Raw genomic sequence first — 26,727 nt, forward strand, 5'->3', positions numbered from 1 at the left:
ATGAGTCTATCTCATATATTAGTTTCACCTTTTAAGTTGCATTAGTGAAATAAATGAACTTTGCACGATATTCTAATTATTCGAGTTTCACCTGTATATATATATACTGCAAGTAAAGTTAAAAAAAAAGGTTGAGCAGCACAATGAGCAAAGATGAAAGAGAAATCATCTGAAATTTGCATCAGCAGCAGCTGAATGAGGACAGGCGCATGAACCTCGCTTAGGCCGCATTAATCACAAGAAGTACATTTAAAGTCAAACTTTTTATTTTCCCCGTTGTTAGAAAATAGATGTCTGTTCCTCCCCCCCCCCAACATTCCGGGGAAGAGGTGAGTAAACAGCGTTGCAAATTTCCCGGCGCTTAGAATTGTAAAAATCAAAGCTTTTAAAGGCTCTTTAGAGCTGAAGTTCAGCAGAGGTTCCGTAATCAGGACCGAAATGCCCCACTTATCGGAATAGGCATTGGAGAAAAGTAACTCTGAATACCAAAACGTCACCAATCAAACATATTGTGACTACGGCGGAGGCTTCGAGACGCGGGTGAAAATCTCCGCTTTTCTGTTGTGTCAAAGGCTGGAAATTAATTTTGCAACTTTTGATGGTTTGAAGGTAAATGCGCCTATTTATAAGAGGCTTCATAAAGGGCCAGTTCATGTAATTCGTCGCCGGTTACATGGAGGTACCCTCGAAATAAGTCAGCAGAGCTTCACCTTAGTTACTACGTAGCAAATGTAGCAAAGTGAACAGCCTACCCCCCTCCCCACCACCCCCGCCCAATACTTAAATTCATTCCAATCTCAGTCCACCTCGTACACACCCTTTGCACATTATTTGGCCAGCTCGCATTTCATTGAGGTCACAGACTGATGACTATTTGCATGGCAGTCAAAGGGATACAAAGTGTCACTTCTTATTTGAATATGTTCAAAGCAAATTCTTCTTCCAGGACAATTATAGCACAAAAATAAAAAGGACCATATATTATATGCAAACAGATAAACAAAGAAACATATATAATTAGGGATGTCCAGATGCCAAGAATCGTACAAGTGATAATGTTCCAGCTCTGAGACTAGACCAGGTCCAAACCAGACCAAGCACAAGTACTGATACTTGTCCAAGTCCTCACAGATACCAAGTACTGATACATGTTTGTTCGTTTTCCTTTAACAGTTTTTCTTAAAACACTACAAACTATTTATGTAGGTACAGTGGTGGAGCGCCGGGGCCCAGTCACAGCTGCAGCCTCTGCAACTTTGGCGGTTTGCGTGAAAATACCAATTATCGGCACTGGTATCTGAATATCCCTATATATAATCAAAAATATGTAGAGTATAGTTTATCTATCTATCTATCTATCTATCTATCTATCTATCTACAGTATAATCTATCTATCATCTATCTACAGTATAATCTATCTATCTATCTATCTATCTATCTATCTATCTATCTATCTATCTATCTACAGTATAATCTATCTATCATCTATCTATCTACAGTATAATCTATCTATCATCTATCTATCTATCTATCTATCTATCTATCTATCTATCTATCTACAGTATAATCTATCTATCATCTATCTATCTAATCTATCTATCTACAGTATAATCTATCTATCATCTATCTATCTACAGTATAATCTATCTATCATCTATCTATCTATCTATCTATCTATCTATCTATCTATCTATCTACAGTATAATCTATCTATCATCTATCTATCTATCTATCTATCTATCTATCTATCTATCTATCTATCTATCTATCTATCTATAGTATAATCTATCTATCTATCTATCTATCTATCTATCTATCTATCTATCTATCTATCTATCTATCTATCTATCTATCTATCTACAGTATAATCTATCTCTCTATCTATCTATCTATCTAGCTATCTATCTACAGTATAATCTATCTATCATCTATCTATCTATCTATCTATCTATCTATCTATCTATCTATCTATCTAATCTAATCTATCTATCGTAGACAAATTATGTTTGTGACTTGAAGTCCCGCATAAAGGAAGGGGGATGGGGGATTGCTGTGCATTCTGCCAAGAAGTTGGACTTGTGCCAGTAAAACTTGCACGGCACTGCCCGAAAAAAACCCATTTCAAAGTAACAATTTTTTTTAGCATCAGCAACGTTTTTCTCTCTGAGACTGAATTTTTTCTTTTCCTCTGGCTGCCTTCCATCTCACAGTCAGTACTTTGCAGGAACTCTCGCCAGTCCCAGCTGACTCAGCAACCAGAGAGAACAGCATCTCCTCCAAGAACGTGTAATCAGGTTCATGAGCCGGCGGCTCCCCTATGATGACGTCTTCCCAATGGTGGCGGCTCCCCAATGATGGCAGGTCTCCAATGATGGCAGGTCTCCAATGAAGGAGGCTCCCCACTGATGGCATATTCCCAATGATGCCAGTTCCCCCAATGATGGCAGGTCTCCATAATGATGCCAGTTCCCCCAATGATGGCGGCTCCCCAATGATGGAGGCTCCCTAATGATGCCAGTTCCCCAATGATGGTATCTTCCCAATGATGGCGTCTCCCCAGTAATGCCAGTTCCCCAATAAAGGCATCTCCCCGTGATGGCATCTCCCCAATGATGGTATCCTCCCTATGATGGCATCCTCTCAATGATGGCGGCTCCCCAATGATGGTGGCTCTCTAATGATGGCGGCTCCCAATTGATGGCGGCTCCCCAATTAATGGCGGCTCCCCAATTAATGGCGGCTCCCCTGTAATGGCGGCTCCACATTATTATTGCAGTGGGAGAGCAGTGATGATATTTCAGGCAGGTGATACACTGACACACATGTGGAATAATCAGAAGGTATCATTTGTAAATCCTGAACACTGTCATCATCATCATCATCATCATCATTTTCTGGCTGCAGTCCGTCGGCATCTTTTTTTTCGGTGCGGTTGCGATGAACATGTGCGTGTCAGACGGACATCAAATGATCGGAAACACGACCCGGAACACTGGAGACTTTGTACTGACAAATGTCACAAACATTCATGGAATGACATTTCCCTTTCTGTGCGGCTTTCTTGTCTTTGGAAATTTCTGAGCCATAAAATACACTTTGTTGGAACCATTAAGAGAGCGTGTACATGTTAATTTACTACGAGACAGAATCATTTGTAACACACACGCACACATATATATATATATATATACACTGAGTGTCCAGATTATTATGACCCCCCATCAGTACTTTGTTGGGCCACCTCGTGACTCCACGAGATGGTGAAAGGTGATGCGAGGAATCTGACACGGCACTGTTGCCCTTCTGTTGTCTAACCTGCCAATTGATTTGTATTTCTGTCCAACCAATCCTGAATTAGCACAGCTCTGCCACATAGCACAGCCTTGTCTGACAAGGCAAGAGACATGATTTTCCACTGCAGCAGTTCAGTGACACTTACAGGTCTTGTTTGTCCCCTCCCCCCAATCTGTGAAAGGAGAAAAAGCAGACTGATTAGCTCATCTCTCTGTCACTTTGCTCTCTTCTCCCATCAGCATGTTCCGTTTTACATACCTTTCATTACATCCCTTATTTTACTACTAGTAATGTTATCGCTGGGTGTCTGTGCTTTTCTAAGCAATGCAGGTAGATCATGGCAAGTGGGAAAGGCTGGCAGGGGGCTGTACGTAGCTTACTGAAAACATCACAGCACTCTTCCTCAGTACTCCTCTCAAGAGTCCTCAGTCCTGATGCAAGCAGTGGGCTGGCTTTTGGGAGGAGTTATGCAAACATCAAAGTGCCTTGATGAGTAGGTGTCAGTCTGGAGGAGTGGGCGTTCCTAGGCAGGCATCATTTGCATGCAGACCACCCTAGGTAACGCCCACATGTGATGCTGAACCTCCATGATTGAAGGAACTAAAATCCAATGAATGAAAGGGGCGGGGTCATGGGCAGTCAATAGAGCTGAATGATGCTGGACGTCCTCCAGCTGGGAAGTGAGGCGGGCTCTATCTGACTTGCTGCAGCTTCTAATGAACATTGTGAGAAGCTCCCAGTGTGCAGTGACATCGGAGGAAGCCATTCCAGCCCAGGAGAGGAGTCGGTACAACTGTGCAAGACTGAAGGGAAGGACGGAGGTCAGATAGAAGACTGAAGGGGAGGACGGAGGTCAGATATAAGACTGAAGGGGAGGACGGAGGTCAGATAGAAGACTGAAGGGAAGGACGGAGGTCAGATAGAAGACTGAAGGGAAGGACGGAGGTCAGATAGAAGACTGAAGGGGAGGACGGAGGTCAGATAGAAGACTGAAGGGAAGGGCAGAGGTCAGATAGAAGGCTGAAGGGAAGGACGGAGGTCTGATAGAAGACTGAAGGGGAGGACGGAGGTCAGATAGAAGACTGAAGGGCTCTCCAGGGCTGCGTTCGGGTCTCACCAGGGTTGCGTCCATGTCTCATCAGGGCTGCCTTTTAGTGTCACCAGGGCTGCATGTGTTGCTCTCCAGGGCTGAATGACTGGGTGTCGGGGCTCCACCAGGGCTGTACGGGCAAGTGTGGGACTTCAGGCAGCTAAAGTAATTTAAAAAAATGAAAGCGCCGGCACTATGTATCGGAGCATTTTCATGAGTACTCGGAACATGCCCTGTATCGGCACCGTTATTAGTATCGGTGCATGGGCGTGTTTATGACATTTTTGCAAAAGATGGACTATGCCTTTAAGTCACCCCTGCAGCCTCTATGCACTGGTTGCGGTTGCGATGCTCTGCAGCTATGAATCCAAAGCTATAATCAATGCAGATTTTTTTGTTTTAATAACATGGGCACGTTCATTAAATTTTTGCAAAAGCTGGACTATCCCTTTAAGGCAGCCTCCATATTTATATCCCCATCAAACACTTCACTCTCTGTCGCCTCTTTGACATATTAACGGCGTGGCTTTAGTTGTTCTTTAAATGAAAAGCCAAATCTGCTTTTCCGCGCCCCCGAACAACACATTTCATTACCGCTCCTGGAAATATTATACAGAGCCCTTCGAAGAGGAAGGGGGGAGAGAGAGGGTTTTTTTTATAAAGGATGGGATTGAGGCTGCGGGTTTATGTCATCCTTTGTAGTGGCAGGTGTATGCTACAGGGCGGCTTTAAAAAGCCTTGTGCTACAGGACTGCATTAACCAAGCCCTAAGTCAGGTACGCGGCGCGCTATTAAGTCTAAACCCTCTGGCATTTTCTTGATGCGGTTAGACATCTGCAGGCTCCGCGGACTCAGCCGCTGTCCTATCTATTAGCGCGATGACACTTTTTTTTTCTTTTTACAAAAATAAATACATTTGTCAATTTCTTTTTTTTCTTTTCCCCGCTGACCTATAATGTAACACCGTGTGTAATGGCCTTTGAAATGGTTTTACAGATTAAAGCCGGGCAAACATGATTGATTAAAATAAAGAGGGAAAAGTTCAAGAGACTGAGACATGTTTTTTCATTTATTTATTTTTATTCCCTTCTTGCGGTTGGGTGTTATTCACTGCCGCAGGAAGACGAGACCCCTGCATTGTTAAAGGTGCGGAATTCAAAGAGTGCTTCTGGTCAGGAAGGAAAATTGATGAAAGGACGACCAGAGCTCCTTAGGGCACAGGGAGATTTTGATAAAGTCCTTGTGCAGGGTGACTGGTCTTGTCTCCGCCCCCTCCTGTAATACAGGTCAGTCACTGCTGCTCTCTCCTTGTGCAGTGACTGGTCTTGTCTCCGCCCCTCCTGTAATACAGATCAGTCACTGCTGCTCTCTCCTTGTGGAGGGTGACTGGTCTTGTCTCCGCCCCCTCCTGTAATACAGATCAGTCACTGCTGCTCTCTCCTTGTGGAGGGTGACTGGTCTTGTCTCCGCCCCCTCCTGTAATAAAGACCGGTCACTGCTGCTCTCTCCTTGTGCAGGGTGACTGGTCTTGTCTCCGCCCCCTCCTGTAATACAGGTCAGTCACTGCTGCTCTCTCCTTGTGCAGGGTGACTGGTCTTGTGTCTGCCCTGTAGTTTCCTGTAAATGGGTGGGACCTGCTGGGCCCTTCAAAAAGCTCTACTATCTGTGCAGCTCATTGGTGATGTCATTAGCACCCATTTTTTGGTAATAACCTGATTAGTAAAGTCATTTGGGGCACACAAACTGGATTTGTAGCTTTGGCTTTTGAGAAGCATTGTTGCAACAGGCTGGATCTATGGCAATGTAGTACCAGCCGGCTGTTTATATTGCCCTTAGCACAAAACTGAATCCAGGCTTTCTATGTTATTTCAACCTGATTGTATTACAAATGATAGCTCAATCCCTGAAGAAGGGGAGTCCTTTTACCCTAAAACATGTTGACTGTACCAGATGTCGCCAACAATCCAGGGCTGGACAAATTCCAGGAGCCTTGTCACCATTGCTCCCTAAAAATTACAGCTGGTGCCTAACTTTTTAAGTTTTCTCTAGTTGAGGTCAATGGAGCTCCTAAAAATATCCTGCTGGCTCCTGGATTGGACAAACTGGTTCCTGGATTGGACAGACTGGTTCCTGGATTGGAGAGACTGGTTCCTGGATTGGAGAGACTGGTTCCTGGATTGGACAGACTGGCTCTTGAATTCCATATTATCCATCCCTGTTTTAAATGAATTTCAAGCTCCTAACCTACAAAGGGGAGGGACTTGGAACCAGACAACACTAACTGATCACTTGAAAGTTGGCAAACATGACATTTGTCCAAAGCTTGGTAATGGAACAGTTGAGCAGCTCCTGGGCTACCTCACTTGAAGTCAGTAACCTTATTTAACTGGCTTTGGATACTCATTGCCCTGTAAATGGCAGCTAAAGAATAGCACAGTGGAAAGCACTTGATTTCCAAAGTCAAGGTTGAAGCCCCATAGGCACTTGGCATGGGTTCCAAGCAGGACACCCCTGCATGCAGCGGGAGCAGATACAGTGTCTTTCTTTCCCTATGAAAGTGAAAACTTCGTCAACTTTAAAGCCCGTAGCGTGTTGACCACACAAGTCCCGTTTAATTGCAGGATGTGCAGATTACCACCATTAGTATATAGCAAATTAAACTTTGTTAGAAGCCTTTGTTTTAGACTTAAAGGGCCATTGTGTTCCCGCAACAGAAAAAAAAAATCAAACAGATCTCTCTCTCTCTTTTTCTCTTTCTTTAGTCCCATGAGAAATAACTGTGATGCCTTTGGTGAATAAAGCTTCACTCATGAAATCGTGTGATGAAGGCATGTTTGTTGTGTGAAAGAGATTATCGGTTGTTCTCAAGGGGCCTGTGATCCTGGGCTCCGGCCTCTTTAATTATTAATATTGTCTTTTGAATAGCGCTGTATTTTTAAGAGCCCTTTTGTAGGGCCCTTCGTCACATCAAAGCGGCAGAGCGTGCAGGCCCCCCCCTTTTTTTGGGAGCGTCATGGCGGCGGGAGCTGCCTTTGTGTATTAGTGAGTGACGGCGATGACAGTTATTAGAGATTTCTGGGATTTACCGGCTAGAGAACAAGTGCATTTTCATCAGCTTTAGTCTTCTGCAGCTCTGTGATTATTTACAATTTGTATCTACTCTGAGATTTCTGTGGGAAGTCAGGTTTTAACTTGTTATAATGCTATCTCTACTGTGAAACCTTTTTAAAGGGACTCTAGAGTCTTTATGTATGTATACAGTGGCGTAACAATCTCCATAGCGACCCAGGCGGCCGCTATGGGGCTCGGGCACAGGGGGGCCTGGCCAGGGCCGCCTGGGTCACTATGGCATTTGGGGGTGCTGGCTGTCACAGACACAGCTCAGCAGCGGCCACGGCGCATTTCCCCTCATAGCCGCTGCGGAGCTGTGTCAGTGACAGCCAGCCGCTGCGGCCGATATAATATATACATATATATACTTACTGTATATTTGAATTGTTGACAGTACAACGCTAATGCTTTGACTTGTCTACCATGAGGACTATTTTGAATTTAGATGTATGACTACTGAAGTGAATAACATTGATTATCTCCTTATAATGGCACCTGGAAGTGCTGACCAAGTACACCCCTTCATGGAAACGGTATTCCCTGATGGCAGTGGCCTCTTTCAGCAGGATAATGAGCCCGGCCACACTGCAAAAATGGTTCAGGAATGGTTTGAGGAACACAACAACAAGTTTGAGGTGTTGACTTGGCTTCCAAGTTCTCCAGATCCCAACCCAATCTATCATCTGTGGGATGTGCTGGAAAAACCACCCATGGAGATGGGACCCATGGAGGTCCCAACTCTCAACTTAGAGGACTTAAAGGATCTGCTACTGATGGCTTGGGGCCAGATTCCACAGCATACCTACCTATCCATTTTATAGCCTTACCAAAATATATTTTCTTTTCTGTGAATGGTTTGAGGAACACAACGACGAGTTTGAGGTGATGACTTGGCCTCCAAATTCTCCAGGTCTCAATCCCATCGATCACCTGTGAGATGTGCTGGAAAAACAAGTCCGATCCATGAAGGCCCCAACTCGCAACTTAAAGGATTTGCTACTATCGGCTTGGTGCCAGATACCACAGCACACCTTCAGAGGTCTAGTGGAGTCCATGACTGGACTGGTCAGGACAAGGGGTACCTGCTCAATATTAGGTGGGTGCTGATAATATTATGGCTAACCAGATATATCATTTATTTTTAAGTGGAATTACATTTTGGTTGGGCGTTCAGCATTTTCTGCACAGCATGCTTGCATATTATGACCCACTTACCTCTGGGCGTGCCCTTCTTCAGCAATGCAGCCACTCGAGTCCCACCGGTGCCATGTTATTTTCCTCTACTCCCAGGTTTGCTGTCTACTTGCTTTGCCCACTGGGCAGGCACTGATGACATGACTCCCACACATCCGGGCTGGAATTACATTGCACTCAGCACCTGGCTCCATTCCTGGCATTTACAGATGCCGGGACTGTACCCTGTACTGTGCATGCACAGAACAGTAGTGTGCATATCTTGGAAAAAATACCATGGGGGTGAGTATAACTTACACTTACCTCCTCCAAAACTTTGGGGTTCTTCTTTAAAGTTTTGAGACAACGTACTACTGCCCTGCGTTTTTGCATCAGGGTTGAGTGCCATCAAATTACATCACCTCCAGCACAGCTAGCAGTATACCCTATCCAGCTCATCGTATGACGCAGCTTCATCTGTTGGACAAAGTGGGGCAGATGGACTTTGTGGCTTTATGAATTGGAAGGATGGATGGAAGGTGCGTTTTGAAGTCTTTATTACTTGGCTGGGAAATATTCTGCATTGAAAGAGAGGGGGACGAACTCCGATTAGTTACACAGTCTGCTGCGGTGGACTGAATAGGAGCTTCCATTAGCCCGGCTACTCCCCTATTTGTGGCTGCAAGACAGCTACAGCTGTGCCAGAAGAGGTGCTCTCTATAGACGTTACTTACAATTCAGATTTGCTTCTTTCCGGAATACAAATACAGCTTTGCAATGCTGCATCTTTTTTTTTTTCTTTCATGGCACAATGAGATGGCATTGTAACCCACGACATCCATTGAAGTGCCATGTTTTATCTTTTAGACAGAAAAACTGTTTGAGAGAAACTTAAGAATGAAAGTTTGAGGCCATTGTGTTGAAGAGATGCACAGAGAACTAAAATAATAATTCTGTTTGACACAAAACATAATGGACATAATGTTGATCTTAGTTTTCATAATTTCTATCAGATATTTTACTGACCATTCCAACTTCTGTGGCTCCCCCCATCCCATAGTCCCCTCTAACAGCTGTGGATCTACCCCCTCCGAACCATTAGCCTTCTTTCACTTCTGTGGCTCTACCCCCTCCCACCCCCTGGCCCCCTCTCCAACCTCTGTGACTCTACCCCTTCCCATAGCCCCCTCTCATCTCTGTGACTTTACCCCTTCCTATCCCATAGCTGCATCTGACCTCTGTGACTGTACCCTCTCCCACACTATGGCCACCTCTCACCTCTGTGACTGTTTCCCCTTCGACCCCATAGCTGCCTCTCACCTGTGTGACTATATCTCCTCCCACCCCATGGCTCCCTCTCATTTCTGTGACACTATGCCCTCCCATTCCTTAGCACTAGCTCACCACTGTGATCCAACCCTATCATATTCTATAGCTCTCCCTCCCCTCTGTGACTCTACTACTCCCAACCCGTAGCCCCCTCTTACCTCTGTGACTATACCCACTCCTATCTCATAGCTTCCTATCACCTTTGTGACCCGACCCCATCCTATTCTATAGCCCCCTTCCCCTCACTAACTCCACCCCCTCCCAACCGATAGCTCCCTTTCACCTGTGTGACTCTACCCCCTCCCACCCCCTACCCCCCTCTCACCTCTGTGACTCTACCCTCTCCCATCCCATACCCCCCTCTCACCTCTAAAATCCATCCCCATCTTATTACATAGCCCGCTCTCCTCTTTGACTCTACTGCCAACCATCCCATAATCCCCTCTGTGACCCAACCTTATTTTTTTTATAGCCCCCCTCATCTCTATGGCTTTACCCCCTCCCAAACCATAGTCCCTTCTCACCTCTGTGGCTCTACCCCCTCCTAACCCATAGCTCTCTCTCACCTCCATTTAGCATTCGTTAAACGACCGCTGTGCCGAGCGAGCGACCCCCTGTGTTTTCATAGCAGAGGGGAAGTAGCCCGGGACAATGCCATGTAGGACCTGGAAGATAGCTGTAAAGTCCTGGAGTTGCTCTGGCTACTGCAGTGATTTACAGGATCCCCGTGGGCCGACCAGGTATAAATATTTACATCGGACCAAGCTGGACCTATGTGAATATGCATAAAAATTTATACCTGTAGTTCAGTTTTTCGGCACTCCGATACACAGAAAAGTTCCAAAAGAACGAGACACTTCCGATAGGCCAAGCCACCTCTTCCTGAAGCCCTGCAGCTCTCCGTACATGTACGGTCAGACAAGGTGCGATTTGTGAATCATCTCGAGCACTAAAGGCGCACCGTGCTAAGTCTCACCTAAGGACTATTTTTAGTTTCTGCGGACGATGTGTATGAATCGTATATAAACAAAACGCATAGTAAAACACTTCCGCATTTACATGTTTTAACAGTTACCTTCAGCATGTGACAACTGTGATCGTGTCTGAGAGTTGTGCACATGGCTGCAACCACGGGAGTAAAGATGATATAGGACCTGATGTAACCTTGTTATACAACACCACGCTGTTGTTGAATAAACCCCCCTACTAAACTGTTCTGAAAGCTGCACTCCAGGCAAACAGCTATGCGCACAGATGAGATAAATATATGGAAGCTGTTTTGTCTGCCAACTGTTTTGCATTTACATAGCTCCATAGCTCTGCCATGCAGCTTAGCCCTGTCTGGCAGGGCAGGGGATCTGATCTTTTTCTGCTGCAATTTCACTTTCACTTGCAGGTCTCCTCTCTGCCCCTACCCTGTGAAAGGAGAAGCAGCTGTCTGATAAGCTAATTTTTTGTATCTTTCTGCTCTTTCATTCTATCAGCATGCATGCCATATTGGCTTCTTGTGTTGCTTCTTCCTCCCCCAATCTCAGCTCTGCTGTACAGGGGCCGCACAAGGCTGATACTAGGCCAAATGTAGATACTGACACTGCTTTCATTTCGAGAAAATACATTTATTTATTGTGGGAGCCACTGGTGTAACTTTAGTCATAGCAGCCCAGGCAGCTTCTATGGGTCCTCAGGGTGGAAGGGGGCCCCATTAGGGTGTTGAGGCAATTTAAACATAGAACATGTAAAGATAATACTGTATTTTATTGTAACAGTACTGTATCACTAAGATTGTGAGTTAGGGATGCACCAATACTGATACTAATATCGGTGTCGGTGCCGATACCGAGTATTTGGGCGAGTACTCATACTTGCTCAAGTGCTCCAATACCTTCCCCATCATGGTAACTTCCAGTCAGAGGAAAATTTCCTCTGACCGGCAGTGCCGTATGGGAACATGGAGCCAGCTTCCCGTGCGATCAGGAAGCTGGGTGGCAAGTAATGACCCACCTACCAGCTTCCTTATTGGCCGGGAAGCCGGCTCGATGCTGATTACCCAGGAAGCCAGCTTCCCGGCCAATCAGCATCGAGCCCACTATCCGACTAATCAGGAAGCTGGGAGGTGGGTCATTAGTCGCCGCCCGGCTTCCTGATTGTCCGGGAAGCCGGCTCGATGCTGATTGGCTGAAAAGCCGGTTTCCCGGGCAAGCACAATTAAGCCGCCCAGACAACATGGATCAGATCAGATTGCCCGGGAAGCCGGCTCCATGCCAGCTGAAGCACCGGTATCGGTACTCGGTATCGACGAGTGCCGAAAGCAAAATATCGGTACTCGATACCGAAAAAACGGTATTGGTGCATCCCTAGTTGGAGTGGTTGCAGGTGCAACAACCCTAATCCCCTATAAAGTCTACAGTGTAGAGAAGACTTCAGATGCACAAGAGGAGTCTTCAGGATCTTGGCTTCGTTACTGACAGCATTGAGGGAGGTCATCAGGGGGGCCCCCATCACATTTTTGCTATGGGGCCCCTTGATCTGTAGTTACAGCCCTGGTAGGAGCTGAATTCATTTCCATCTTTTATATCTGTCCAGAGTTCAGGTTCACTTTTACCCCATCAATTGCTGCACTTCTGACTTTCTCCATGTTTACTACAAAAGGTGTTGGAGATGATAACGCTGACGGAAGCAAAGACCGCAAATTTGCGGTGCATGCAGGAGATAATTAATCTTTGAGATCTGGGAGCCCCGTACATTTCCCCGGGTCCGCGGAGCGCCAGCGAGTGGAGGATGTTAAGTCCGCCTATTATACCTCGGCAATATTGAGTTTCCTTTCACAAGGAAATGTAATAGTTAGGTAATCACATTGCAGCGGATAAGGTTACTCCTTACATTTGTCCAGTGGGACTTCATCGAGTTCTCATTTATAACCAAAAGGCCGGTGAGTGAAAGGGGCTTTCTGTGGATTTAAATTACATGCGGTTGGTGAGGTGTTTAATACGTAGGACATATATTACCGATGGCGCACCGTTTAATTAAAGACAGAAGATTTTATTGTTTGCAAATTCACTCAGCCAAGAAAGAAGGTCATGACAGGGACAAGGAGGACCTTATTGTCCAGGAAGCGGTCAGGGGCTTTCCAGATATTACCTGTTGGTGATGATTTTACACTTGAAGGTTTTCCTTTTTAAAAATTGGATTTCTATTTCTCTCCCGTGAACGTTGTAGAAGGTTAAAGAGGTTTCCTGACCTCAGAGAGGGAATCCCTGCACTTTCTCCTCCACTGTTCATCAGCTTGGAAGGTCCACCAGTCAGTCAAGTTCCTAGAAGGCCTCTTGACTGTCAGTTTCGATATAAGAAATAATAGGGTCACCAGCACACCGAGGTCATCTTTAGTAATCCGTTGAAACGTTGTGACACCATGTTTATCTGAACGTCAATAAAAGACGGATCCATAGGGAGGACCTCGGTGTGCTGGTGACCTCATTACTTCTTCTAGTTGGCCATTTCAGCACCCACTGAAGCTGCAGACTCCAAGCATCTCCATCTCCAGCAGGTCCCGGCCAATGAACAACAACTGTTAAATTAAATATTTCCGTTTTCATTACATACCTTATTTTTGACTCAATGATATCGTTACTGGGTCTCTAAACTTCGCTTATGCAGTGCAGGCAGATCATGGCTGGTGGGAAGTGCCGGCAGGGTACTGCACATAGCTTCCTGTAAACATGACAGCACCCTGTCCCTGCACCTTTAAGAGCCCTCAGCCCTGAGGGTAAGCAGTGGGCTGGCTCTTGGGAGGAGTTATGCAAATAGCAAAATGCCTTGACGGGTGGAGGTCAGCCTGGAGCAGTGGGCGTTCCTAGCTAAGCTGCATTTGCATGCAGAGCACTCTAGGTAACACCCACATGTGATGCTGAACCTCCATGATTGACCGAAGTGAGAACCAACAAATGAAAGGGGCGGGGCCAGTGAGGTCCTCCAGCTAGGAAAATGAGGCGGGCTCTATCTGACTTGCTGCAGCTTCTAATGCACATTGTGAGGAGCTCACAGTGTGCAGTGAAATCAGAGGAAGCCATTTCAGTCCAGGAGAGGAGCCGATACAAATGTGCAAGTCTGAAGGGAAGGCCGGAGTTCCACATTAACACCCAGATAAGGGAATTTACCTGCCCAAAAAAATGAAGATCAAAATTAGGCTTTTATTTCAGGACTGTTACAATCCTTTGGGTTATATTTCTTAAACTAAGAGAATAAATGATTGAAGTTGAAAATTCCTTTTTTCCCCCCCGCCATTCAGCTGAACTAATAATGGATCATCAAAGCCTACCTCTCTTTCTTCTTCCTTCACCTTGGAAAAGAGGAATGTTTGGGAAAATTAGTCATCCATGTTGTCATGACAGCATCAGAAAAAACTTGTTTTATAGAGCGGGTTAATTAGGATAATTAAAAATGTTTTATTTTTAATTTTTTTAAAAATATATATACCTTTAAAACTAATATGAAAGCTTCATACACATTGCCCTAAGTAATGTCCACATGTAATGCTGAGCCACCATGATTGAATTTAAAGGACTGCAATCCAATGAATGAAAGGGGCAGTCTGGGGCGGGAGATGCAGTCAGCAAAGGGCTACATGGTGCTGGGTGTCCTCTAGCCAGGAACTCTCAAGAGCTCTCATCCCTGATGCAAGCAGTGGGCTGGCTCTTGGGAGGAGTTATGCAAATATCAAAATGCCTTGATGGGTGGGTGTCAGTCTGGAGGAGTGGCTGTATTTGTATGCACACCACTCTAGGTAACTTCCACATGTGATGCTGAGCCTCCATGATTTTGGGAACTGAAATCCAATGAATGAAAGGGGCGGGACCAGGGACAGTCAAAAGAGCGAGATGATGCTGGACATTCTTCGGTTAGGAAATGAGGCAGGCTCTATGTGACTTGCTGCAGCTTTTAATGCACATTGTGAGAAGCTCCCAGTGTGCAGTGACATCAGAGGAAGCCATTCCAGTCCAGCAGAGGAGCTGGACTGGAGGGAAGGTCAGAGGTCATATTTAACTAGTCAGTTTACACAGGCTGCCAACAAGCATAAAGGGGTGGGCCAGGGACAGTTAGATTTACCAAAATTATGTAATATGAGGACATGCCTAAACTATGAAATCAAAGTAAATCATATAAGGAATCCGCAAGTTTTTTTATGGGGGGGGGAGGGGGGCTGCCTCTTAGTGTATAGTTCAGACCTAGAAATAGGGGGGAGATGCCTGTAACCCTGTCCTGAAAAATTAACCGTTAAAAAAAAAAGTATTCTATACATTACTCAACTTTTGGTTTATAATAAACTGACGGCTGTGCGAAGTTCACGTCCTCCGCCTCTTACGGGTCGCAGCGCCAGGCTACGTGTTACCCAGCCGTGAACTCATGACACCACGCTGTAAAAATACCATGCGGAGGTTACATAATTAGACGGTTCTCATCGCACCGCGCTATGTGCCGACGTTCCCCATGAAAATCCGTGTTTTGACACTTTAGATTACACAGTTAGCGCGCTGTAGGAGCCCGCTACCGTTATTAGCAGAGGAGGACGGTGCAGGAATAATGTCAAACGAGCATTAAGTTAAAAAACTAAAATAAAATAAAAAAGTATTATAATTATTTACGCCCGCTCTTATTCTTTAATGATTATTGTGCTACGATGAGATGCAAAATGTGATGTATAAATGTGTGTCTGCGCCGCCTTATTCGAGACGCAAATATTGGTCTTCTGCATGTCGGGTTATTGAATAGGAAATAATGCAAATAGGGACATTGTCCTTCTATGGTTTATAAATATATACATTATTATACTGTATCTATTGCAGCTCAGTTTCAGGGTCTTGGCAATCTTCTTATAGCCTCGGCAGTCTTTATGTAGAGCAACAATTCTTTTTTTTCAGCTCCGCAGAGAGTTCTGTGGCATGAAGTGCAATGTTGAACTTCCAGTGGCCAGTATGAGAGAGTGATAACAGCAAATGTAACACACCTGCTTCCCATTCACACCTGAGACCTTGTAACACTAACGAGTCACATGACACCGGGGAGGGAAAATGGCTAATTGGGCCCAATTCGGACATTTTCACTTAGGGGTGTACTCACTTTTGTTGCCAGCGGTTTAGACATTAATGGCTGTGTGCTGAGTTATTTTGAGGGGACAGCAAATGTACACTGATATACAAGCTCTACACTCACTACTTTACATTGTAGCCAAGTGTAATTTCTTCTTTGTCGTCACATTAAATGATATCATCAAATATTTACAAAAATGTGAGGGGTGTACTTACTTCTGGGAGATACTGTATGTAGTGATCAGCCATAACATTATGACTACCCCCCTAATACTGAGTAGGTTTCCTTTTCCTGACCCTTTGAGGCACGGACCCCACTAGACCTCTGAAGGTGTGCTGTGGTATCTGGCACCAAGCTGTCAGTAGCGGATCCTTTAGGTTCTGTAAGTTGTGAGCTGAGCCCTCCATAGATCGAACTTGTGTTTCCAGCACATCCCACAGATGCTTGGTTGGATTGAGATCTGGAGAATTTGGAGGCCAAGTCATCACCTCAAACTGTGTTCCTCAAACCATTTTTGCAGTGTGGCAGGGCGCATTATCCTGCTGAAAGAGGCCACTGCCATCGGGGAATACCGTTTCCCTGAGCTCCCCATGGCTTGGCCACCCATGACCCTGTTGGCAGTTTACTGGTTTTCCTTCCTTGGACCACTATTGGTCGGTCGTGACCACTGCTGACCGGGAACTCCAAAATTGCAGCTCTTGTGGCATACAAGAGCTGCAGTTTTGGAGTTACTTGTCTAGACGTCACAATTTGGCTCTTGTCAAAGTCGCTGAAATCCTTACGCTTGCCCATTTTTTCTGCTTCCAGCAGATCTTGGCAAGCTTTGTGTATTTCTTCCAGTTCTTGCAGCAATAAACCTGGAGCTTCCTGTAATAAAGACCGGTCACTGCTGCTCTCTCTCCTTCTGCAGGGTGACTGGTCTTGTCTCCGGCCCCCTCCTGTAATAAAGACCAGTCACTGCTGCTCTTTCTCCTTGTACAGGGAGTCAGATCTTCTCCCCACCCCCTTCTTTAGTTTTCTGCAGTGACACCAGGACATGAAATTATGAATGGTTGTTACCAGGACTGGAAGGCACTTAAATTTTGCCGAAAGAAAAAAGAAAAATGGGTAAGGCTATAAAACGGAGGTATAGGGTAAAAATTGTGATATTTGGATCATGTAGCAGTCATCCCTGCAAGTCACACAAAGATGGAATTACATTTAAAATGGATGCGCCGCCCCTTTAACAAAGTATTTCAGTATAACAGTCCTGATGGACTCCCGAGCGCACGTGATATTTTATTATTGGCAATCATTGTCAATCAGCACCGATGGCTTCAATCAAGCTGTTGAGGTCATTCGAATTCCAGCGTCGATTTTTGCAGAGATTGCTCTTCTCCAAATCGGTACCGTTGGCGCGCAGTTTAAACCCCCCCCCCAACTGACAGTCAGACGGGCTTCGCCTTGCGAATTGACTCGTTTAGGGTAATTAGCAACTGTTCTTGCTACTTTTGTTAAATGGACCTACTTAGGCTTGTTTGGGCAGAGCTTCAAAAAGACAATCGGTGGAGAAGCGAGCAGACAGTGCCAGACGCGGACACAATAGCGCCTGCCAAGAACTCTCCCTCTCGCATCCAATAATTTATCCGTACGGCGAATCCAACTATTCCGCTAATGTAATTATAAAAATTACCTTCCTTACTGGTGCTCCGACTGTCGGCTGCTGAGATTTATTGAAGGGGTGACAAGCGACGTGCTTTGCCTGCTGTAGCAGCGGATCTGAAGTTTGCCGGATAAACCACTTCCATTCTCTTGTACTGTATATGGTTGGGCTGCAACTACACTGGAGGCTTTTTCATGTCCGGGAGGAATTTGGGGCGTTTCGGCCTGCTTTAGAAGATAAGGTTGAACGGCTGTTACTACAAACAGTTTTTGCAGTCCGGTTCCACAGGACGCTTCATAATATGTGCCCAGCATATCTTATAATGTGAGTGTTGGAGGTTCAAAGTTGATCTAAACCCAATAAACTAAGCTTGAGCATGGGGCCATTTACATGAAAGTGTTCCATTGTGATGCATTAATCCATGTGCATTTAGGCCTATCATGACATGCATTAAAGCACACACATTCAGGCTTATCTTGGCACATATTCAAAGGGAACTATGGAGTAACCTTTTTATCCCATAGTTCTGTTTAGGGTCCTGGGAGGACATATACTAATGTCCTCCCGTGATCCAAAGCTCAGTATATAACAGGCTTTTGCCCGCTATATACTTAGAGCGCCACAGCCGGGCGGATCCTGACAATACTGTCAAGATCCAACCCAGCTGGCTGATAGACAGCGGGCTCTGCCTATCTAGACAGCGGGCTCTTCCTATCTAGACAGCGGGCTCTGCCTATCTAGACAGCGGGCTCTTCCTATCTAGACAGCGGGCTCTGCCTATCTAGACAGCGGGCTCTGCCTATCTAGACAGCGGGCTCTTCCTATCTAGACAGCAGGCTCTGCCTATCTAGACAGCGTGTTCTGCCTATCTAGAGGCAGAGCCAGCTGTGCACGTCCCGTCTGTTCCTTCAGTCAATACTAGAGGAACAGAGAGGGGATCGGGGGACTCCCTGCGGGGAGCGGGGGACTAACAGTTACCACTCTCTGCAGGGAGGTGATCGGGAAGTGAGCGAGCGATGGCATGTGTTTGCTCACTTCCCGATCTATTGAGCCGACGTGTGACAGTTTCAATGTCACACGTCGGCTCTAAATATGAGGTTGAGTGTAAATTACTCTCTCATAGTTCTCTTTTAAGGAACATGCGTTAAGACCCATGATGGCATGCAATTAAAAATTATGTGTTCAGGCCCGTCATGGCGTACATTAAAGCTCACACACTCAGGCCCATCATGGCACGTATTAAAGCATGCACATTCAGACCTCTCATGCTATGCATCAGGACACACACATTCAGGCCCGTCATAGTGCACAATAAAGCATGTGTGCTCAGGTCCGTCATGGCGCGCATTAATGCACATTGTGTTAAAGCTTGTCATACAGGCCTAGATTTTCCCCCCCACCGGATGAGCGAGAGAAGATCAGAAGATTCCCCCATCCATGCAGCATTGTGTTGATGGAGGAATTTCCTCTTATAATCTTAGATCTTTCCAAAAGTATCACCAAAAATAAAAATCCTGCTGCAGCGCATGCCTATGATTTATCCTCAAGTTCTGTGGAGGATTCTAGAAAGATCAGCAATCCAACCAAACAAGCAGGAATTGACATTTCTGGGGAAGGCTTCTTAGCTTATTGACAAATACTTCGGTTTAGCCTCCAGAACTCTGTAGGAGCCCCTGAACCCTTGAAAGAGTAGAGAGCCAATTAACTGTCTATGTGAGGGAAGCGCAAGAGAAATGGGTGTGGCCTAAATATGACTTTATTCCTAGTGTCGGCACTTGTATACAGAGTGCTGGGATTCTGGGTTTTCTGGTGTGCCACATGGTGTCTACTTTAGGCTTCTCTTGTCACCTGGCTAGCTTTTCCACCACTGTACCACTTTTTTGGTTTCTAGTGATCCCATTTAATAAACTTTTGCATGGTGCCAGTATTAGCTGTCCTGGGAACACTTAGACCACCTGCAAAGAAGGGTAATCTTTGTAAAGGCTTGAAGTTGATGGCCCGGGGCGTCTTGTTGTACAGGTGGAGAAACATGAGTAGTGTACAGAGAAAGGAAGGGAGAGTACTAATCGCTCTCACAGCCTCCTCCTCCTCTTCCTCCTCCTCTGTCATTAGCCTGTATACAGCCTGCCGCAGGGTATGTGATAATGGCAGCGGGGTATGTTCAGTCTGTTTGATGCTATATTAGGTGGTCCAGGTGAGGAGCGGAATAAACAAGTAAAGGGTCATGTGGTTGACGGGGACTGTGAAGTTGAACTAGAATGATGTACTGCATTGTACAGATGTCCATTGTGTTTCCGTGCATTGTGATACTTTTGAACTTAGCGTGTCATTGTTCTCAAAGTTATAGTCCAAAGTCTCTGACCCCAGATGAAATGTTTCTCCGCTCTTCTGTTCTATACACCCTGACGTCAATCAGTCACAGCTGAAATACCTGCAGGGCGAGCTTTTCAAAAATACTAATTAAGACAAATTGGGATGTTTTTAGAATTGTTCGGAAAGGCATGGGAGCTCCAGCATAAAAACGTTTCAAGGTTTTTTTCCGAATTTCTTCACAACAATGAACTAAATTCATGAGGGTACAATCTATTATTTACGGTTCTAAAGTGTAACTATGGGCAACATTTTTTTTATTGAGTTTGACATTTTTTTTTTTTTATCTCTTACCTCAAATCCATTTAAAACCACATGACCAGCTAAAGCTGTTCCTTGCTAAATTGGCCAAAATTAAATCTGTAGGTGACTCTGCCAACACCACCAAGTTCGACAAAAGATGATTTTGGCTGACATTGGCTGTCAGAATACAGCCAACGTCAGCCAAAATTAAGTGGTGTCAAAAATGTGTGCCAAAGTGGTGCCAAGTGGAACGGCCAAGTGGTGCCAAAATTAAATCTGTAGGTGACTCTGCCAACACCACCAAGTTCGACAAAAGATGATTTTGGCTGACATTGGCTGTCAGAATACAATAGACGTCAGGGGGGAGTTCTCCATCCATGCTCTTTAGCATGCATAGGGGAATTGAGTGATTCCTCTGGGCTGAACAAGAAAAACTTAAGGGGTATGGCCAGCTTATGACTACCCTGTGCCACCATCTTCCTTGCTTACGTCATTGGGAGCTGTTTTTATCTATCTGGACCCCTGATAATGCAGGAAGGTCCGGCCTTCTACAGCCGCAGGTCCGTCCTGCTCCAGGTCCGTCCTGCTGGATGCCAATGCCAAGGATATGTAAAGAAAGTGGTACATATCCTGGGAGGCTTCAGGAATAGAGAAATGTCATTCTTGCCTAGGTGAGGATGGCAGTAGGGGGGTAGTCTGAAGCCATGGCCAGCAGTGGGGATCGGAACGGTATGGTGTCCGGGATGCTTGGATCAGCTCAGTGAATTCTGCTAACACAGCACGCCAAGTGGAACATGCACAGAGGAGGTTGAGCTCCTCCTACTTCCAGGTCAAAATTTAAAAGCTAGTCTAGGCCAACCTTTCTCAACCACGGTGCCGTGGCCTCCTCCGAGGAAACCCTGACGTCAATCAGTCACAGCTGAAATACCTGCAGGGCGAGCTTTTCAAAAATACTAATTAAGACAAATTGGGATGTTTTTAGAATTGTTCGGAAAGGCATGGGAGCTCCAGCATAAAAACGTTTCAAGGTTTTTTTCCGAATTTCTTCACAACAATGAACTAAATTCATGAGGGTACAATCTATTATTTACGGTTCTAAAGTGTAACTATGGGCAACATTTTTTTTATTGAGTTTGACATTTTTTTTTTTTTATCTCTTACCTCAAATCCATTTAAAACCACATGACCAGCTAAAGCTGTTCCTTGCTAAATTGGCCAAAATTAAATCTGTAGGTGACTCTGCCAACACCACCAAGTTCGACAAAAGATGATTTTGGCTGACATTGGCTGTCAGAATACAGCCAACGTCAGCCAAAATTAAGTGGTGTCAAAAATGTGTGCCAAAGTGGTGCCAAGTGGAACGGCCAAGTGGTGCCAAAATTAAATCTGTAGGTGACTCTGCCAACACCACCAAGTTCGACAAAAGATGATTTTGGCTGACATTGGCTGTCAGAATACAATAGACGTCAGGGGGGAGTTCTCCATCCATGCTCTTTAGCATGCATAGGGGAATTGAGTGATTCCTCTGGGCTGAACAAGAAAAACTTAAGGGGTATGGCCAGCTTATGACTACCCTGTGCCACCATCTTCCTTGCTTACGTCATTGGGAGCTGTTTTTATCTATCTGGACCCCTGATAATGCAGGAAGGTCCGGCCTTCTACAGCCGCAGGTCCGTCCTGCTCCAGGTCCGTCCTGCTGGATGCCAATGCCAAGGATATGTAAAGAAAGTGGTACATATCCTGGGAGGCTTCAGGAATAGAGAAATGTCATTCTTGCCTAGGTGAGGATGGCAGTAGGGGGGTAGTCTGAAGCCATGGCCAGCAGTGGGGATCGGAACGGTATGGTGTCCGGGATGCTTGGATCAGCTCAGTGAATTCTGCTAACACAGCACGCCAAGTGGAACATGCACAGAGGAGGTTGAGCTCCTCCTACTTCCAGGTCAAAATTTAAAAGCTAGTCTAGGCCAACCTTTCTCAACCACGGTGCCGTGGCCTCCTCCGAGGAAGTATGACATTGTAGACTTGGGTGCCTCGAGACTTTGCATACTTTTAAAGGGTGACGTGACTAAAAAAAAGGTTGAGAAACACTGGCCTAGGCAACATGTTTCAGGAAGGGATCCATTTTGCCATGACTAGTTAGTAACAGGTCCATAGCACATTTTAAGCTGACTGGTGAGGGCGGGCAGAAGCTCAAACAATAACCTGAAGTCAGCACAGCTTGAATGGACTGAAGCTGAAGGCAATGGGATGGGGGGTTTCTCTTCAGCCAATGAAACGTATATCTGCTGTAATACTGGTGAGTCTTTTGTGCCTGGAGTTGGGCTTTGAGGACCTCAATAAAGCACTCCAGTGCAAGATGTATCACGGTGTTATAGGGCTGTTTATATAGCTTACCATTACATAATGAACCTTCCAGTCCCCAGAAGTGCTTGATGGACCCACTTTTGTGTCAATTTTGATGCTACAACTTTCCAGATAGCCAATGCATCATTATGTTTATTGACACAATACATTTTTACCAAAACAATCCCAAATTATCAATGCCTCGTAGAGTTCTCCTCTAAGTGACCGGTTCATACCTGAATTAAGTAGCAGTCACCAGGAGAGTAATGGGTACTTTGATGGCGATTAAGCCAATGAAAAGAGTTCTAATGAAGAAATATTTCATACTGCACTTCTGCATGGCTGAGGCTAATGGTTTGCAACTGCTACTTTAGCTCCTTGTAAGATCCAACGAAGACAAGTCAATTATAGGCTGAAACTTTTTTACGGTTATTTTTAGCCCATGCTAACAAGCAATTCATATGCCGCTATGGTACATTAACTGAGATGCAGAAAGAAAAAAAAAGAAAAAATAAATCTGGAGTTTTTATACCAAAGAATTGCTCTAGCAAAAGGTGAAAAAAAGTTGTATCATAGATTGCTAGATTCGTTATGGTGTGTTTAACACAACGTTCAGTCTAGTTTTATGCAGAAACCGAACCCCTTTAAAAATATATATATTTTAGAAGAAATTCCGTTGCTGCGGCTTCGGCAGGGAAGAACGTTTTTGAGTTATTTGTAAAGTGGAAGGCCAATGTTCCTTGGCTGAACAGAATAATTAGTTATTTAAGGCTCAAAGGCACCAGGAGCACCTGAGACATTCTTTCACATGAGCTGACTGCCGGGTAATTCTTCTGGGAGATGAGACCGTGGATGGCTGTGCAGAGAACTCTGCAATTAATACCGAGTGGAGAGAGGGGGGGGGGCGCAATGTAATGTATAACTTTTCTTTGCAGAAAATGGTTTTATCTCCGGAAGATGTAAAGCCCCCGAACGCTTGCCTGATGCTTATTAGTAGAAGGCGGTAGATTTTGCTGAAGAATCGCTGAAGTGGTTAGCACTGTGCCCATTTTGAACCGGGCCATGAGTATTATTTCCACCGGGGATCTTTGTACGTGGAAATTTATTTTTTTTAATTCCCCCTGTGTTGGTGTCCTCTCGGGTTCTCAAGTTCCAACAGCCTAAAAATATATTGGCAGATTAATTGACACCCTGTGAAGGTTTAAAAAAAGGTTGTCATCGTTTTATTACCCGGTCTCCCTTTCCTAAACGGTTTTCTTAAAAATGATACATTTTTAATTAAGCCTTTCCTTAAAGGATCATGTGACTCTATGCCTAGGCTTTTGAAGCACCCCGTAGGTGGACATATTGGACATATTAGGACATAGAGAAAACCAAGTAAATGTTTTAACATTACAGGGATATTTGCAACAACATACAATATTTGGTTTCAGTTTGTGAGTTTAGATACAATCAAGGCTAGGTTCACACCTAGGCGACTCCTCACCGCACGGCAATCCGCACGGTTTTGTGCACGATTGCCGCACAGTCGGGAGTTGCCAAGGTGTGAACTGTTCGTGTTGTGGGTGCCACTATTTTTTAATATCACCCGTGCCGCGCCGGGTGGATCACGCTGTTTCCCACCGCGATTCGGCCCGTGCAAGTGAACACGAAGCCGCGAGTCGTGTGTCGCAAAAAAGGTACGGGGACCTTTTTTTTTTAGTGATAGCCACGTGGATGTCACCCCATTGAAATCAATGGGGGCCACGCGGCAATCGCTGTGTGCACCTGAACACGGTTGCGTGTCCCGGGTGTAGTGCAGGTGTGAACCTAGCCTTAAACAGACATTTGAGTACAGGTCCGAAGCCCAGTCCATATGTTTTACGTCACTTTGCACCCTCCCTTCAAGGTCAGGACGGCATTTAATTTTGCCCTTGTTCCGCCGCTTTAAACACCCCATTTGTCAACCATAAAAAAAAAAGAACAACCCATCGGCATTTTGAAGAAAAGCAAATCCACATTGGGCTCGTTTTAATTCTGCTTGGCAGCATCTCTATCAACAAAGCATCGGCAATCTTTTGAAATCAGCTTTGTTTTTTTTTCCTCTGTCCCCCTCGACCCGGCTAATCTCTGTAAGAAAAAATAAACACATTATATATGTCACCCTTGCCAATATTGATTGTGGTGCTGAGATAATTGATTGGCAGCCCCATAATTCAACAGCATGACCGCGATCTCATTACACGTTCAGGTTGGCTTCAGCGGAAGCGCGATAGCATTCTGAGCGTACGGGCCGCCACCCCCCAAAGCTTTTATTGCTAATTCAGAGGGGAAATCAATGGAAGCGCGGGAGTGGCATATAATACCTTCTGTGAGATACCTATCAAGAGTTAACGACCCCCCGTAGAATTATAGCCTACAAGCAACTTGCATATGTCATGACCAAATCTCGCCTCTTTCTGGATATTGTTTGATAGATTGAGGTGGTCCTCTGTTCAAATTCACATAAACTGTGAAAGGATGTGCCACGTACACAGTCATGGAGATCATTTTGTACACTGGATCATCATTTATAAGCAATAGAAGGGTTAGGCTGTTGGCTCAAGCTTAATCAAAGTTGAGTTTTCCATGGTAGAGTGTCAGCAACTTCATTTAACTTCATTTTGTAAAGCGCTGCACAAGCTGTTGGCACTTTATAAATTCTGTATAATAATAGTAATAATAATATTATAAATACTAATAATACAAATAATAATAACAAAATAATGATGATAATAATAATAATAATAATACTACAAGGGCCCTATGGGAAAGAATGGCAGTAAGTAACCATTGTGGTTAACCAGTTATACCTTCTAGCATAGTTGTCATTTAACTACAACATCATTGAAATATGTAAAATAAGTCTTTAAAACCCAACACCCACCCAAAATCCAACAGCCACCGCTCCAAGCTCGCTCCCATGATGGACTACAATCCCAATACAATATCAAAATCCACCCAGCTGGCTGATTGACAGCTGGCTCTGCCTATCTAGAGACAGAACCAGCTATGCCCGCCCCATCCCCGGTCTGTTCCTCCAGTCAACGCTGGAGGATTGTAGAGGGGACGAGGGCAAGGAATCCATGAGCAAATTCTAGTTGTAGAAAATCGTTTCTGGCTGAAAGTTTAACTAGAAAGCTGATATTTATGAACACCTGCTTACCAAATAAAGGAGTGTATAGCAATTGCATATATTATATTTGGTGTAGGACAAGTGGAGTCACCGGACTTTTCCTTTAATTAATTTAATTACAAATAATTCGGAAGAAATGCCGCGTTCCGCTGATCTGAGCTGGCAGCTAATTGATTAGCATGGCCTAGAGCAAATAAAAGCTGTTTTCATACTTCTATTCAATAAAGCTTTATTGTTTTATTGAATTCTGAGCATGCAAGGCAGCCAATCAGTAATTCCATTCATCTGTTGAGCATATATGCATACATCAATTATGTAAATAGCGTCTCTGTACGTACAGCACCAGAGGCCAAAGATCACATGGAGCGCTGGTCTGATTTCTGCCACTTTGCAAAATAAAAATGTAAACAGCGCGCCGGCAGCTTTAATGCGGAGCAACAAACTCATTCTGAAGTGAATATTTATTTTTTTCCTCGTACGCGTTTCGGTCATAAATAAATATGTACATGCATACATTTATACGTTAAAGTGCATCGGAAATAAGCCGCGTATAATAACTCAGAGTATCTCTTCCCAGAAACAGCGGCTTCTCTTTAAAGGGGACTTGTCAGTAATTATTACGAGTCTGTATGAATAAATTAAAGGAACAGGAACAATTCATTTTTTATCATTAAAAAGGTCTTCTTGAGCTCAGGTCAGTGACTTTACCTAGACTGAGATCATCAGTCTGCTGCATGCAGGAGGAAGCATTTCCTCAATCTCCCCTCCCCTAGTGATCAGTCTGCTGCAGGCAGGAGGAAGCATTTCCTCAGTCTCCCCTAGTGATCAGACTGCTGAAGGCAGGAGGAAGCATTTTCTCAGTCTCCCCTCCCCCAGTGATCAGTCTGCTGCAGG

At 44.9% G+C, this 26,727-nt stretch overlaps 1 protein-coding gene and 1 long non-coding RNA gene across 2 annotated transcripts in view; both read left to right on the forward strand.

The window, feature by feature from the left end:
* Positions 1-7,783, forward strand: part of LOC108791457 — a 19,080-nt gene extending 11,297 nt beyond the window's left edge. Inside the window, exons 2-3 of the long non-coding RNA XR_001941506.1 lie at positions 535-540; positions 7,773-7,783. This is a non-coding gene — a long non-coding RNA (uncharacterized LOC108791457). The remainder of the gene's footprint in view (positions 1-534; positions 541-7,772) is intronic.
* PCDH19 (protocadherin 19) overlaps positions 1-26,727 on the forward strand; it is a 175,489-nt gene that overhangs the window by 29,183 nt on the left and 119,579 nt on the right. The gene's annotated exons all lie outside the window — the stretch shown is intronic.

This window comes from Nanorana parkeri, unplaced genomic scaffold (genome assembly GCF_000935625.1).
Source record: "Nanorana parkeri isolate BGI_ZX_2015 unplaced genomic scaffold, ASM93562v1 scaffold552, whole genome shotgun sequence".
Taxonomy (NCBI): Eukaryota; Metazoa; Chordata; class Amphibia; order Anura; family Dicroglossidae; genus Nanorana; species Nanorana parkeri.